At 39.1% G+C, this 7,421-nt stretch overlaps 1 pseudogene across 1 annotated transcript; it reads left to right on the top strand.

Annotated features, from left to right (window-relative positions):
- Positions 1 to 863: 863 nt before the first annotated feature.
- LOC308429898 (zinc finger protein 148-like) lies at positions 864 to 3,340 on the top strand (annotated as a pseudogene). The gene has a single exon. The product of its transcript is annotated as a zinc finger protein 148-like (transcript).
- The last annotated feature ends 4,081 nt before the right edge of the window (positions 3,341 to 7,421 follow it).

The following is a 7,421-nucleotide window of genomic DNA, read 5'->3' as shown; positions in this document are numbered from 1 at the left end:
TTACCTTTTGAAAGACCTAGAATTAACCAGAAGCAAGTACCCAATTATGTATCTAAATCATGTGAGAAGATGCAAAAATAGCTTTTTTTTCCACTTGCAGTTTCCATATATGACATTATACTTTAATTTATAAATAACTTCTATTTACTTTATAAATTTATTTTATCATAACTTTAATAACTGGTGTACATTATTGTAACTAGTTTGCTCTGGTGTATAATTTTAGTTCCCTGGAAAGTGTTGTAGTCATTATAAACATAATAAATGTTACTTGGTACCATGATTCCATAACATGTGGCAAATTTACACAGTGATAAGCAAGCACCTATAATGCTATGTACTTTTTTCTAGCTGAATGGTATTTGTATCCTAATTGCTGCCAACATTTGTAGTACATTTGTAGTACAATGTAGCAGAGTTAATTTTGTTCTAATTATTTAAATATACACATATGTAGATTCTAAAGTGTTAGTCATCAGAGAAATGAAATGATTACTTAAAATTAAATGTATTTATATTATAAAATTATAGTCATGTGGAACTTATCTTAAAATTAGCTCAAGAAAAATTATATGTAATTATGATATAGAGGGACCTTTTAAAAACATTACTTGGTGTGTCTCAGCACCAGCACAAATAAAAGAGTCAGTGGCTTGGAAATTTAGCCAAGTGATGTGGCAGGATGGGCTTATACCTGACACATTTTATAGACATTGGATGGCAAAAGTGACTAGAAGGATCCTGATAGTTTCTTGAGCCTGTGAAAGGTAGAAAAAACTCAACCAGTAAGTGTTTTCTCTCAACATCATCCCCTTCCTTGATGTCTTAGTCTTTACTTCAGCTTTAGGCAGTTATACTTAAGCATGAATACCAATGACAAACTAGAAGGATTGTTTCTTAAGTGTGGCGGCATAGACAAAATGCAGTCTTCCAGGGCAATGGTCGTAATGGGCGGAGTATCTGGCCAGTCTGCCATGTCTGGGAACTACAACAGTCAGTAGTTCAAGATCAGTGCCTCACTAGGAGATCTGTGGAGCAGACAAAGTGTTACAAGAGAGTGAAACGAGATAACAGGATAGGATATCCCATGATGGACTCATGGTCTATGAGGAGACAATGAAAAATGACAAAGAACAGATGGACACCCAGGAGCAGCTTCCTCAAGGACTGCAGTATGCACTGAATGTCCCCACAAAAATAAAGCAGGAAATTCCTTTCACTGAAGTATCTGATCAAGTAATAAGTGAACACGTTCTTGTAAACACATCAGAGAACCAGTAGACTTACAAAAAAAAGAAGCAGAAACAATGTTCTCCTGTAAAAAAAAAAAATCCTTACAATGAATGAGGATGGATCCTCTGGTTTGAAAACTCCCACCCAATCTCACATCTCTGAACACTGCCATGCTGCCTTTAGAAGGAACTACCACTTACAGAGCCATGTCTTCATTTACACAGGTGAAAAAAGGTTTCAATGTTAGTCAATATGATGTGTTTCATACTGAAGTACCTGCTTCAGAGACATGAGAATATCCATACGAGTAAAAAACCATTGTGCTGAGATGGATTTGGTATGAGATTCATACAGAATGTCAGATGGAAAGGTACAAAGGTCCCACAGTGGAGAGAAGCCTTACCAGTGTGACTACTGCTCACAGTATTTTTCCAGAACAGATCATGTATTGAAACATAAACATATGTGCCATGAAAATCATGACATAAAACTATACAGATGTGCCATAAAAAGTGGGCTTCTGACATCAGAGGAGGATTATGGATTTTCTACATCACCAAAAGATTCTACATCACTGCAAAAAACAAAACAACACCCCCCCCCAAAAAAAAAAACAAAAGCAGAAAATCAACCTAACCTAACCCAAACCAAAACTAGGAAGAAATCATCTCAGATGAACAGAGTGTATTCATGTATTGGACAAATCTGACTCTGACATGGAGAAAGACAAAACCGATTACCTGCCTCTCTTCTCTCTGAGCACTAAAGTAAACAGTGAGTACATGTGGCAGAGTATGCTACAGAAATGCCCCATTCCTCAGTAGGTGTTTAGAAGATGCATCAGGAGAAATACACTCACCCAAGTTGGTTCACAAAAAATAATCAATAGTAAGAGAAGTCTGAAACAGCCCCTGGAGCAAAATCAAACCATTTCCCTCTATCTGGTTATGAAGACAGCAGTTTTTGAGTACGAATTTGAGTTTGTGGATAAGCAAGTATAAGTGGACTCAGATGGCAGCACAGACATTGATCAAGTGGATAGCTTGCAGGAGGAGCCAGCTAACCTGGGCACAGCAGTACTAATTAGGATGATGCCATGCAGTTTCTGAAGAAGAAGCTGTATCTCCAAGCAGCAAGCAACAACAGCAGGGATTAAGCACTGAATGTGGGCACCAGAGCTTCTCAGACTTCTGTGATGCAAACAGCTGTGGCCAACATCGTTGATGAAAGCACCACAGCATCCATCCTGGATTCCCAGGCACTGAATTCGGAGATTAAGAAATCATGACAAAAGCATTATTCCAGATGAGGTCCTGCAGACTCTGCTGCATCATTATTCCCAAAAAGCCAATGGACAACATGAAATTTCCTTCAGTGTTTCAGATACTGGAGTGACTTCTAGCATATCAATCAATTCTTCTGATGTACCTGAAGGCACCCAGTCTGAGAATGTTAGATCACGCTCCCAAGCACCGTTATTAGATAAAGCTAACATTTTGTAGGACTACTCCAAGTTTCAGCAGCAGGCTTTGGACAAAACTAGCCAAAACGATGCCTATTTGAATAGCCGAGACTTCATTTTGTGACTGACAACCAGACCCTTCCAAATCCGCCCGCATTGTCTTCCATAGATAAGGAAGTCTATGCAGCCATGCCCATCAATAGCTTTTAACCACGAATGAATTCTCTACTAAGAACAACTCCACTTAAATCCTACTTCGTACTAATAGTCGGTGACTCACAGCACCCGTTTTCCTTTTCAGGTGATGAGACAAACCCCGCCTCTGCTACCTTCAACAGCAGATTTTTTTTCGATCAAGTAACTTCTCAGAAGAAAGCTGAGGCACAGCCTGCCCACCAGGCTTACCAGATGAGCTCCTTTGAACAGCCCTTCCGTGCTCCATATCATGGATTCAGAGTTAGAATAGCAACTCAATTTAGCACTGCCCAATGGGCAGATGAACCTTTGGGACCAGGGACAAATGCTATATTTTCAGGATTTCCCTTGGTGGATGTAAATGATAATAGGTCTGGGATGACATCTTCACCAGATGCCACAAGTGGCCAGACTTTTAACGACAAAAAAAAAAAAAAAATGTGTACATAATACTGGCACTTTAGAACAGATTACTCAGGAGTGGGGTTCCTATGTAAAATGGAGTGCTGTAAAGATCTAAGGGCAGTGCATTCATAGCAGGCTAAGAATAGCAAGATAATCTAATAATTGCATTTCTTTTGGTTAGTCTGCATTCCTTGAACTGCTGCTGTACATGTCATCACCTTAGAGAAGCAATGCATTACCTGGTTTTAGATCAGATTCTTTCTATTCATGCACACCAAGATAAAAAAAAAAAAAGACCTTTACACAATTGTTTCCTAACTGATAACATTGTATACTTTTAGGAGAGTCTCAATTGTGTGGAACTTCCTCATATTGTTTCTGGGTTTTTCAGCATAGTATTACACTTCAGGAAAAAATCCGAGGAGAGCATACTTCACAGACAGTGAACTTAAAGATTCAATGTCAAAAGATTATGGCTTCAATAAGTGCTGTGTTCTATAGAGGGAATAAAAAGAAACCACCTTTAAAAATGAAAAAATAATACTGTTGGAAGCAATATAGAAGGAGTAAAAACAACTAATTTTTTCACGGAAATCATTAAAAATAATCTATAAAATTATGAAAATCAATAGTCTTATAACTTTGAAAGATCTGCTAAGTCATAGAGTGTGTGTTTTACAAAAGCAGTTGGATTTCTGTGAGAATATTGAACTTCGACTTTCTTCTATTCCACTTCAGTAACATGAAGGTCTTGAGAACCCAAAGTTGTATGGCCACCAGAGCTGTGGAGCAAGCACTTAAATTGCCCATGGACTGGGAAGAATAGCTTTACATCCCTCCATCAAAAGCCCAGCTCTAGAAAATTTAGTAAGGTTTTCCTGAATGATAGTTTAGTTTTTTGACATGTCTCGACTCAGAGGTCCTACCAATTCTCAGAAGTTATTAAATAGGCTCCCAAAACTAAAACTGAGTCTCTTCTTTCCAGAATTGTGAGACAGTGAATTTCTATTGCTTAAGACACAAAATTAGTGGATTGTCATGATAGCAGTTCTAAAAAATAACTTTTACTGTGTCTTTTCAATTAGAAACATGTGAAACAAGAGTCTTTCATGATCCCTCTAACGTTTGATGAGAGGATCAGAATTAGATTCCTGATTATCTTAGTTCTAGATTTTATTCTTCTTCATTGTATTTATAGAGCCTTCTAGGAAGCCCAAGCGATGTATCATAAACTTAAAGGTTTGAGAGAGTCCTATGAGGACTTTATACACAGTTAGGTCCAAGGATCTCATACATGTATATAACAAGTTAATACTGTAGCTTAGCATTTCAAGGTCATGAAACAATAAGGTTTTAAATATCTTTAAATGTAAGAGAAAGGAATGCATCAAAGTAAGCCAAGAACTACTCTAGTACTATGGCATATAAGAAACCCAATGTATAAAATTAAATATTTAATATGAATATAAAGCAACCAGTCATGAAAAAGACATCAGGATAAACATATCTCCAATAGAACAACCCTAAAATATAAGCAAGGTTCACAATATTAATGAGTTAAAAATGATCCTATACAATAACAATCAGTGCCTTTACTCACCAACAGTTACAATAAAGATTTAAATGACGCTATGCCATCTAGAGGTAATGGGTGTACCATGTGACCTGTACCACTTGACAACACATTTTAACTGAAAGACTAGGCTAAGTCACCAGGAAAGTCTCAGGAGATTTTAAGTAGTATAAACCTTCCTGGGGAATTCTACTTGATTCTTGATTTCTCCGTGTTTTGTGACCAGTGTATGTTGTAGTGGCTTGTGTTCTAATGCTAATTATGTGACACAAAATAAAAACTGTTTACACAAGATCATCTGCACATAGCTTCTAAGAACGTCCTGCCAGTTAGTTCTGATTGGTAAATAAAGATGCCAGCAGCCAATAGTAGGAGAGTACAGACAGAGGTGGGATTTTGGGATTTCCCAGGCTTGGGATGTGGAACAGGACAAAGAGATTGATGATGTGGGGAAAATGTGGAGATAGGAGACACCGTGACTAATAATAATGCAAGACAGAGAGGCATGGCATCCTGTGACAGAGCTGGGAGAGCTTGACCCAGAAGCCCAGCTGGGTCTAGGGCAGCCAAGATAGAACATAAAATTAGTAAGTAATATCTCAAGATTATCAGTGGGGGTTAGAGGCTAACACGTGGAAGTTAGGCCCAGTTATTGGACTATAAAAGGCATATTAAAATATAAAGGGTGTGTGTGTGTGTGTGTGTGTGTGTGTGTGTGTGTGTGTGTGTGTGTGTTGCTCACTCAAGAATATAAACCATAGAGGCAGGTAATGAACTGACCACTGAGAATTATTAATTAATAAATGGTTTCAACCATATATGGTGCCTTTAGCAACAGGGTCTTAACTCTCAATGTCCTGTGGGTAGAGGTCTGGGGATCAAACTATGTTATACGAAACTAAAAATAAAAATAAAAATAAAAAACCCTACTGTAAACATTTAAAATAAACAGTTGTTGAAACCATACAAAAACCAGAACTCTAGGAAGTCAGAAAATCTGTTGTGAGATAGTCCCCATGGCTGTATAAACAAGACAGGAACAATGCCTGTGGACATGCAACATAGAAAAGGAATGCTTTCTTGGGGTCTCAACTTCAGAAAAAGAGCGACAGGTAAATAATGGCTGCTGGAAGGAGAAGTAGCCCTTACTGGTTGTTCCCTGCAGAGAGGTCAGTCCTAAAGCCATATATACACCAATAACAAAGGTGGATTTTGATGGGATTCTGTAAACCCCAACCCTCAGTTACCTAGCAACAGCCAGGTAAACCCCACCCCTTAGTTACCTAGCAAGTCAGGTAAACCCCACCCCTCAGTTACCTAGCAACAGCCAGGTTAAACCCCACCCCTCAGTTACCTGGCAGTAGCTAGTATGCTCCACCCTAGAGACCTGACACTATAAAAGTGGCTGCTTACCCCTCCGTCTTTCTCTTGCTCTTGTACTCTTGCTTTCTCTCTCTTGCTCTCCCCGCCCCCCCCAAGCTACTCTTTCCCTCTCTCTTTCCATGTGCTCATGGCCTACCACTACTCCTCTACTTCTCTATTCCTCTCTTCTCCCTCTCTCTGCCTCTACTTCTCTTCTCCCTCTCTCTCTGCCTCTACTGCCCTCTTAACTCCCCCGTGACCGGAATAAACTCTATTCTGTACTATACCATCATGTGGCTGGTCCCTTAGGGGGAAGGGATTCCCAACATGGGCCCCCCAGAGGCATCATCCTTGCCTCCAAGCCTCGCTGCACCTCCATAGGCCATGTCCCCCCACTCTCTTCCTCCTTTTCTCAACATTGGTGCCGAAAACCGGGACACCATCTTTTAACAACAGATTTAGCAGGTGGAATGTATAAATTTGTGTGTACATACACATACACACATGAATGTCCAGAACAATAACAACTGAAGAAAAAGAGGTTGTCAACTTGAGAATGTGAGACCATGGTAGTGGCTGGCAGAAGGGTAGATGGAAGGGCCTGGCGGGAGGAAAGTGGTTCTATTTCAATTAAAAATTCAATAATTTAATTTATTAATCCAACTTAATAAATTACAGAAACAAATCTATTCTAACTACTTGGGTGACATGAAAGTAGTCTATGTGTGTTCTGCACTTGCCGCCCAAATCACTTCTCTCTTTGAACTCCCATGTTCAATATATTTAGCCAATCTGACCCGTTATTAAGCCTCAAGAACACTTTGCTATGTTCTGCATTCATTCTTTGGCTCCCCTTGGATTGCGCCAAAGCCTTAATAAAGAATCACACTTTGATCACTAATTGTTCTTCTCTCAGGTAAGTGATTAAGGTGTATTTCTTCCATCATTACAACAGATGCAGGCTTTTAGCAATATCTTACCTCTGAGATGTAACTACTTTGGGAATCGTTTATCAGATATCCTGACATGATTCACAATAGTAGCAAGATTACAGTTATAAGGCAGGAATAAGGTAGTTTCATGGTGGGGTCGCCACAATAGGAGGAACTGTGTTAAATAAAGGCTGGCAGCATGAAGAAGGTTATGAACCTTTGTCTGAGTCTAGGGTGATTATTTCTGTGTAAGTATCTC

The sequence above is a fragment of the Micromys minutus genome (genome assembly GCF_963924665.1).
Source record: "Micromys minutus genome assembly, chromosome: 14".
NCBI lineage: Eukaryota > Metazoa > Chordata > Mammalia > Rodentia > Muridae > Micromys > Micromys minutus.
This window is presented reverse-complemented; position numbering and strand designations above follow the sequence as displayed.